The sequence below is a fragment of the Rhinopithecus bieti genome, unplaced genomic scaffold (assembly GCF_001698545.2).
Source record: "Rhinopithecus bieti isolate Rb0 unplaced genomic scaffold, ASM169854v2 scaffold_12088, whole genome shotgun sequence".
Classification (NCBI taxonomy): domain Eukaryota; kingdom Metazoa; phylum Chordata; class Mammalia; order Primates; family Cercopithecidae; genus Rhinopithecus; species Rhinopithecus bieti.
In genome coordinates, this window is record NW_016807975.1 from 2192697 (window position 1) to 2202895 (window position 10199).

General features: G+C 35.7%; 1 pseudogene; it reads right to left on the reverse strand.

The window, feature by feature from the left end:
* Positions 1-6112: 6112 nt before the first annotated feature.
* LOC108537152 (serine-rich coiled-coil domain-containing protein 2 pseudogene) lies at positions 6113-9207 on the reverse strand (annotated as a pseudogene).
* Between the last annotated feature and the right edge of the window lie 992 nt (positions 9208-10199).

Below are 10199 nucleotides of genomic sequence, written 5' to 3' on the forward strand. Positions count from 1 at the left end.
TTCAATAGATGCAGAAAAGGCTTTCAATAAAATTCAACATCCTTCATTTTAAAAACTCTCAACAAACTAGATACTGAAGGAAAATACTTCAAAATAATAAGATCCATCTATGACAAACCCACAGTCATCATCACACTGAATAGGCAAAAGCTGGAAGTATTCCGATAATCAGAACAAGACAAGGATGTTCTCTCTCACCACTCCATTTCCACATAGTACTAGAAATCCTGCCAGAGTGATCAGGCAAGAGAAATAAATAAAAGACATCTAAACAAGAAGAGAGGAAATTAAACTATCCCTTTTTGCAGAAAATATGATTCTATATCTAGAAATAGTCTCTGTCCCAAAACCTTTTCTTCTAGTAAACAACTTCAGCAAAGTTTCAGAATACAAAATCAATGTACATACATGAGCAGCATTCCTATACACCAATCATATCTAAGCCAAGAGCCAAATCAGAAATGAAATAACCATTAAAACAGTAAAATACCTAAGAGTACACCTAACCAGGGAAGCAAAGGACCTCTGCAATGAGAATTACAAAACATCTCTGCTCAAAGAATTCAGTGATGACACAAACAAATGGAAAAACATTCCATGCTCATGAATAGGAAGAATCAATATAGTTAAAATGACCATGCTGCTCAGAGCAATTTACAGATTCAATGTTATCCTTCTCAAACTACCAATGACATTTATTTTTGTTTTTGTTGCATTTGCTCTTGGGTCCTTAGAAATAATCAGCAGAGTAAACAGACAACCCACAGAATAGGAGAAAATATTCACGAACTATGCATCTGACAAAGGACTAGAATCCAGAATCTACAAGGAACTCAAACAAATCAGCAAGAAGTAAACAGATAATTACATCAAAAAGTGGACAAAGGACATGAATAGACATTCCTCAAAAGAAGGTATACAAACAGACAACAAATATATGAAAAAAAATACTCAACATCACTAATCAGGGAAATGCAAATTAAAACCACAATGAGAAACTATCTTCTGAAAGAATGATTGTAATTCAAAAAATCAATAAATGTTGACATGGATGTGGTGAAAATGAACGACTTTTATACTGCCAGTGGGAATGTAAACTAGTAAAACCACTAGAGAAAACAGTATGGAGACTCCTTAAAGAACTAAAAGTAGATCTATAATTCATTCCAGCAATCCCATTACTTGGTATCTACCTAGAGGAAAAGAAATTATATGAAAAAGACACATGAACACACATGTTTATAGCAGCACAATTTGCATTTGCAAAGATATGGAACCAAACTAAGTGCACATCAACCAATATGTGGTTAAAAATCTGGCACATACAAACCATGCAATATTACTCAGCAATAAAAAGGAATAAAATAATGTCTTTTCAGCAACTTGGATGGAGCTGTAGATCATTCTAACTGAAGTAATTCAGGTGTGGAAAACCAAATACCATATATTCTCACTTATAAGTGAGTGAGCTAAGGTATGAGGACACAAAGATATACAGAGTAATATATTGGGCTTGGGGACTCCGGGTGGGGGACGTTAGCAGGGAGGTGTGGGATAAAAGACTACAAATTGGGTACAGTGTACACTGCTCAGGGAATGGGTGCATTGAAATTTCAGAATTCACCATTAAAGAACTCATCCATGTAACTTAAACCACCTGCACCCCCCAAAAAACTATTGAAATAAAAATAAGAAAATCAGTAAATTGAAACTCAAGAATACTTACCAATGACTTTCTGCGCAGATTTAGAAAAATATTTTAAAATTCATATAGAACCAGAAAGAGCCCAAATAGCCAAGGCAATTTTTAGCAAAAAGGACAAAGTTGGAGGCTTCATGTTACCCAACTTTACAGCCTGCTAGAAGGCTACAATAACCAAAACAGCATGGTACTAGTACAAAAACAGAGACATAGACCAGTGGAACAAAATAGAGAGGGCAGAAATAATGCTGTACCCCTACAATCATTTGATTTTGACAAATTCAGCAAAACAATGGGGAAAGGACTCTCCTCAATAAATGTTGCCAAGATACCTGGCTAATCATATGCAGGAGATTGAAACTAGACCCTTTCCTTATGCCATATACAAAAACTAACTCAAGATGGATTAAAAATTTTAACATAAAACATAAAACTATAAATATCCAGGAAGATAACCTTGGATAGATCATTCTGGACAGAGAACCTGGCAACAATTTCATGACAAAGATGCCAAAAATAATTGCAAAACACCCCGAAAAAATTACAAAATGGGACCTAATTAAACTAAAGAGTTTCTGCACAGCAAAGGAAACTATCAACAGAGTAAAGGGCATACAGAATGGGAGAACATATTTGCAAAGTATGCGTCCAAAAAAGTTCTGATATCCAAAACCTCTAAGGAATATCAGCAAGTCATCAAACAACAAAACAGACAACCCCCCCCCACCCCCCCCCGCCAAAGTGGGCAAAAGACATCAGCAGGCACTTCTCAAAAGAAGACATACACAGGGACAATAAGCATGTGAAAAAATGTTCAACATCACTAATTATTGGATAAATGCAAATCAAAATCATGGTGAGAAGCCATCTCACACCACCTAGAATGGCTAGTATTAAAAAGTCAGAAAATAACAGATGCTGGTGTGGTTGTGGAGGAAAGGAAATGCTTATACACTGCTGGTAGGAGTGTACATTAGTTCAGCCATTGTGGAAAGCAGAATGGTGATTCCCCAAAGAACTTAAAACAGAATTAGCATTCAACCTAGCAATTCCATTATTGGGTGTATATTCAAAGGAATATAAATAATTCTGCCATAAAGATACATGCACATATATGTTTATTGCAGCACCATTCACAATAGCAAAAACATGGAATCAACCTAAATGCACATGAATGGTAGACTGGATAAAGAAAATATAGTACATATTCACCACCATGTACTATGCAGCCATGAATAGAATAAGATCATATTTTTGGCAGCAACACAGATAGAGCTGGAGGCCATTACCTTAAGCAAACTAATGCAGGAACAAAAAACCAAATACCGCATATTCTCACTTAGAAGTAAGAACTAAGCAACAGGAACACATGAACACGAAGAGGGGCATAACGGAGATCAGAGCCTACTTGAGGGTGGAGGGTATGAGGAGGGAGAGAGTAAAAAAAAACTACCTATCAGCTAGTATAATTATTACATGGGTGATGAAATAATCTGTATATCAACCCTCATGACACACAGTTTACCTGTATAACAAACCTGCACATGTACCCTGGAACCTAAAATAAAAGTTAAAAAAAAAGCAAAAGGATTAAACTGTTATGTGCAGGTAGTCATTGTTTAGTGAAATAATGTTTAATAAAATCATTCCTCAGACATGCTTATTATTTATACTGAGTTCAAATATGCTAAATTAATTGTAGTGTTTTATTTTTGCCAATAGAGCATGACTCTACCAATAAAGATATTTTTTAAAAGCCTCAGGAGATGGCATACATCATTTCTTTAATATCCTGATATTATTGGTTTGGGTAAAATGTACACTTAAAATGGAGACTAATATTTCACTGTAAATACTAAAAAATATTGTTGAATGAGACTTAAAAGTAAAAAGTAACACCAGTGATTACGAGAAAAAATGTATTTAAACTCACATGTAACTACCCACATGTATAAATTAAAATTAGGAGCTAAGTATTAAATAAATAATTGGGCTACTTTTGACAAATATTGCATGACAGAAAATGACTACTTTATGTTTACTTTTATATCTCAAATATGAAGATAGTGACTTTGCAGTGACATCAGGAATGTATCAAATTTTCTAAGGACATAGATTAATCCCTTTGTTTATACAATCTTGTAATACATGGGCTTGAATAACCAATCCTAGAATAAACACAGGCACAATTTGATAAACTGATTCTATTCAAGTATGTTCAGTATGTTGAATAGGCTCTTTCTCACTGGTTCATACTTCTAACTGTTGGATGGTGCTTCTGTCTCTGTTCTATCGTATTGTTCTCTGCCAGGTTATCTGTTAAATATCTGTACACTGTGATGAACTAGGTTTGAAGAATCTAATCTAATATGAACAGTTACTGTCATCTGGGATGGGGAGCATTTAGTGTCCAAGAATCACTTTTTCTTGAATCTGACTGTGGTTTCTGAGAAGATGGAGAAAAGAAAACCCACTTCGGGGTTTCGGGGCAGCCATGAAAACTCATGCTAAACAGACCGAGGTTAACTTTACAGCTTTGATTAACAGGTTTTGGAATGTGATTAAGCATAGAGGTTTTACTCATAATATTCCTGTAATCCTAGAGTAGCAAAGACAGAAGATGCTCTGCTTATGAATGTATGCCTTTAATAGAATCAGAGTACAATTTGTTGTTTCATGACTCACGAAACAGAGGAAATCTTTTTCCTCCCTATATTCTCAGCCTTTGCCTATGTTTCGGCCTAAGACAAGCCTGTATTTCCATAAAATAAAAAATACAATTCTATTTTTGTTTCCTCTCTTAGTTTACCCCCACCATTATGCACCACAACTAAATTGACTGCGTATCTTATTCATTTTGTTTGTTTGTTTGTTTGAGATGGAGTTTCACTCTTGTCTCCCAGGCTGGAGTGCAATGGTATGATCTCGGCTCACTGCAACCTCTGCCTCCTGAGTTCAAGTGGTTCTCCTGCCTCAGTCTCCCTAGTAGCTGGGATTACAGGTGCGCACCACCATGCCTGGCTAATTTTTGTATTTTTATTAGAGACAGGATTTCATCATGTAGGCCAGGCTGGTCTTGAACTCCTGACCTCAAGTGATCCACCCGCCTTGGTCTCCCAAAGTGCCGGGATTACAGGCATGAGCCACTGTACCCAGCTTTATTCATGTCTGAATCTGAGCATTCAACTCAGTGCCTGGCATTCAGTAAGTATCTGATGAAGGCTTCCATTCAATTCATTTTCTGGTGATCAGCTCAATAGGCATTTGATAAATTCTTACTGAAGCAATATATGGTATTGTATATGTACAAAATATAGATAAAACAAAGTAACTACAATTACCTAAAGATGTCTTATTTGTGTTATTTTAGTTTATTTTATTAGATTTTGATGATTATCCTTGTTTTTCTGGAAATTTCATAATTAGATATTTATCCATTAACTTGGTTCTAATTTTGTTAAGTCATATTTTTTCATTAGTAAGCAGACAGCATTTAAAAGAATAGACATTACTCATGGTCTTAAGATCAAATTTTATAATCCAATTTATTGATAAAATACCTGTGCCCAGTAATTATTTTGAGTAGTATTTATTTAAAATATTTTTGATGAATTATATGATGCTCCCAGTCTAAATTAAGTCTCAAAACCACATAGTGTTAAATGCTTCAACTTCCTTATTTTACAAATTTGTTTTCACTGTATTAGGCCTTTCCAACCTTTATATGTTTTAGAATAATCAATTTTACAAAATTGCTACTGAGATTTGGTTGAGACCTTGTGTAATTATAAAAATCATTTTGGAGAAAATACACATACTGAATATGAAATGATAAAATGATAAAATGTATGAACACAGTATACCTTTTCATTTACTTAGTTTTCTAAAATTTTGCTTATGAATTCTTTTTTATTATAATCTTGTATTTTTTTGTTAAATTTTTTAATTGTTTTTGCTAATATATAATTGGATTATTTGAACAGTACATTTTCAGAGATGATGGTTAATGATCAATTGCAAATACTAATTTTGCAATACTATAGTGTATTTGTACAAGAATATTTGTTAAACGAATTCAGTGATGATTTAATTGAATTATTGATACTGAGATCTGAAATAATGTAAAAACAATTGTATTAGTTCATTCTGACACTGCTATCAAGAATTGCCTGAGACTGCATAATTTACAAAGACAAAACAGTTTAATTGACTCACAGTTTTGCATGGCTGGAGAGGCCTCAGAAAATTTATACTCATGGCGGAAGGGGAAGCAGGCATGTTTTATGTGGTGGCAGGCGAGAGAGAGAGTGTGTATAGCAGGAACTGTCAAACACTTATAAAACAGCATGTAAAACGATTACAGAACAGATGGTTTTTTAAAAAACAAATTGGCAGGTGACGGCTATGTACTTAATATATCTTTGGTTTAAGAAGACTGGAATAATGATTACAGGCCAAAGAATCCCCAAAATGTAAATTGCCATTTGGATTCTACATGATTTATTTTCTTTGTCTTAGTGTGTTTGAGATGCTTGTTTAGCTTAGAAGCTTTGAGGCTCTTGTTGGAGGTTGTTTATTTGTTTTTGTTTGAAAGAACCTGAAGGGTGGCAGAGCTTAGGCACTCTCAGATTCTGATTAGTTGTACGATTTTTTTTTCTTACTTGATGTTGACTGAAGTTTTGCTGAATTACATGCTGTGATTATCAAAGACTTCTTCCAAGTGGGAGTCCAGCTTGGAGATGATTCAGAAACTGGAGGAGGTATCACAGAATCAAGATGGATGGCTTTAAAAGCTGCAAGGACATGAGATGAAATGTATAGCTTCGAACTCTCTTAGCCTGGTCTACTGTACTAGACTGGAGAGGTGTCTGAAGAAAAGTGGGTATAAACTGCATGTCACTAATTTTATCATTTGGCAAATGATAAGGCTCTTGAGCATTTACAGTCATGTTCAAGTTTGCTTCAGAAAATGTACTCTTAGCCACATCCATTGTTAATGTGGGCCTGATGCAAAAGGCTGGTCTTCCAAACCATAGTTGCTTTCTTATTGCAAGTCATATGTAAAGCTTTCATCCAGATACGCGAAGACCTGACACATGTCTTGGATTGCACCTTCGCTGGGGATCTCCGTATGTTGTGGCTATATTCATTCTCTCCTGGCATGGTCTGTTGGTCTGGGAAGGCTGCTGGAAGGTTGTAGCACTTGAGGAGGAATTTGTTTCCAGGGTGTTTTGGTATATTTATCAGTATGTGTGCATTTTTCCTCCTTGATTTTTGGTGGTGGTTATAGTAAATTGCAAGCTGAAGTTCTAATTGTTGAATCTTTTCATCTTTTGTGTTTATTTTCTCTTTAACTCATTTTATTTCATGTAATAAATCTTCATTCTCATATACTTCATTACCAACTTCTGGTTCTGTACTAGATGGCAATGATAGTTGAATATCATGCCATGAACCATTTCCTTCATGCTGATGCAGGAGGTGTTTCAGCTTGAGTAACTGAGTTTTTACAAAGGTCCAATCCTGAACCATGTGTTGGAGGGTCATCTCATTCAGCATCACTGCATTTTCTGGTACATCTGCAAAAATTTTCTGAACCTGGAAGAGGGGTGTCTCTCTATAGCTTTCAAAATGACCCAAAGAAGGTTCACTATAGGGAGAGCCTCCACTCACATTACTTTTTCCATGGTAATCATAGCGGTTAGGATGACTGAGATGGTAGTGTTCTTGTCTACTCAACTTCTAGGGTGGCCTTTTCCCAAATTCTTCCTGAGGCTGTTGAACACTTCTGTCTGGTCAGTCAAAGCAGTTCATATTTTCATGTTCCACATTTTCAAGATGTGTATCATAAGGCCATCATCCTCAAATTCACATAATTCAAGATTATTCAAAATATCCATGCTGTTCATTTCATAGGACTCATAACTCCCAATTGGATAGACATTTCCAGTGGGTTCCAAGCCCTCTTCTTTCCACATGTATGTTCCATTACAGCTATCAGATGGAGAGTCCAAATGAAGAACCAGCTCTAAAATCTGTGTCTGGTGAAAGCAAATTATTCCTAGAAGTATGTTTTGTATATTCACTCATGTTAGAGATGTTTATATCTATTAGTTTCACTGAATGATTTTTCATTTTCCTTGAGAGAATCAGATATATTCTGGGGTGGTACCTTTTCATATTTTTCTTCTTTGAGATAAATTTCCTCTAGAGTTATTCAAGTTCTGTTGAAGTCTTTTGCACCTATTAAATATTCTCTGAAGTCTTCACTTAAATCATTGTTATCAGAAGATGATAAAGAAGATAAGGAAATATTATTCACACCTTCACTCAGGTATCTATTTTAGCATCATGGTTCATGGTCTGTTCATTTACTGTTCTATAACTTTCATTTTCATTTAATTATTGATCCTCATTAGTAGCTTTATCCTTAGCCCAAACTGTAGCATAATCTTCTACACATATGTCAGCAGGTGGATTTTTATTTCCATTAATTGTGATCCATCAAAGTCCCAGAAACTTGAGGTCAGCTCGATTTCAGTAGAAAGAGATGAACCATCCAATAACCTAAAGTGAAAGTTGCACCTGGGCCATTGTAAAGCCAATTTCTTTACACCAGCAGCATAAGACCTAATAAATCCTATCCCAAATGTTCACTCTCATTTCATATTTCTTATTGCTGATAGTTTCTTGTTAGCATACATGAGTGCAGAGGTACTCTAATGGATAGCTGTTAGTACTTACAAGACTCTGATATTTATAGCTCTAATGAAGGAGTGTGATGTGGTTATAGATGAAGGTGCAAGAAATGAACTCTGAATTGAATGTGAACAGTTGTGGGACCTTACCATTTTTTGTCACTAGTAATATGCATAATATTGTCTGAGGATTGAGCTAAGCTTTTTCTAAAACTACTTCTAGGAGCACAAGAGTTTGCTCTAGGTCTTTGCATGCTATTGAAATTCAGTGGGTTTCCGTAAAATCCATTCAACGGTGATTCTGGAGCACTGACTGAAGAATATAACATTCTTCCTAATAATGTGCCTTTGAAGAATTTACCCAAGTTAGATGGTCCAGAAAAAGTCCTTTGTTTTAACTCCTCTGCAGATGACACATAGTGGATGACTTTGCTAACTTTGATGTGTATAAAGAAACAGTTTTCAAATCTCCCTTTATCTTGTCTTTTTTTTTCAGACGTTACTTGAATAGGAACATGTTTTTCAGGATCAATTAATCAATGGTGAATTTTGAGTCTTGTTAGGCTCTTCAGTACCTTGTGTACTAAGTCGGTATTTATTTGCTTTTCTCCAATTAAATGAATGGGATGATGGACAATCAGAGCCATTGTTTATTATGTAACTTTTGATGTTACTACTCTTAGAAGTTCATAATATATGAACAGGTTTCCCATTTGACATTGGCTGCACTGTACTTCTGAGAGATTTTGTTCAATACTTTGGTAACTTGGAATCCAAAAATGTCTTGATCAGTGTTTCTCCATCCATTACCTATGAGGTGCATTTTTTCTTAGAATTTAACATAATGTATAGGGGTGAAACACCAACATTCCAATATAAGATCACAAAGGATCTGTGCATCAATAATTTCCACACTGCTAAGGTGTAGTCTAGAAACAGCAACCCTAACCGGACGAGTAGCCTACCAAGATGAATTTGCAGTTATTGAAATAGAAACTCAAGCTTAGACAGGAAGGATCGCCTCAAAGGAGTTATTCTTTTCTTAAATTGGTCAAGAAAGTAGGTGCATTTAAATACACATGTGTGTGCACACACACACACAGATATACACACATATATCTACACACATAGATATAGAAAAGAGAAGGAGATTTATTCCACAACAACTGCGGGATCCACCCGTTTTATCTCAGGATGTATTCTAGAGTATGTCTTTGTTTGGGCCGGTGCGAGGTCGTGCTGCCTCCTTTGCTGCAGCCCAGCTGCGGGTTGCCTAGCAACCTGCTATTGTTGCCTATCATGTTCGGGAGAACATTTGCTCCCGAATTATCATAATGTAATCATAATATGTGATCGAGATTAAATGCCAGGAGAACACAGGATTCCATTCTGTGTTTTCGGTCCGATGCATGTCTTAAGCCTTTCGTCAGACTGATTTATTTTACAAAGTAAGATTAGGTTCGAGGAATCTTAAGTATGGCTGAGTTCCAATACATGCACTTCATAGTCCTGTAAACTGTTTTCTAGGAACTGCTGTAACAACGTTCCACAAGCGGAGTGCCTTCACATAAATGTATTGCCTCACAGTTCTGGAGGCTAAAATTTCAAAAGCAAAGTGTTGGCAAGGTTTGTTCCTTCTGGTGGCAAGGAGGAGGGAACTTTTCCATGCTACTCTCCTAGTTTCAAGAAGTTGTCGGCAATTATTGGCATTCCTTGACTGGACAGAAGTCATTAGATTAGGGCTCACCCCAATCCCTTATTGCCTCATTTTAACCTTATTTCATCGGCAAAGAACCTAT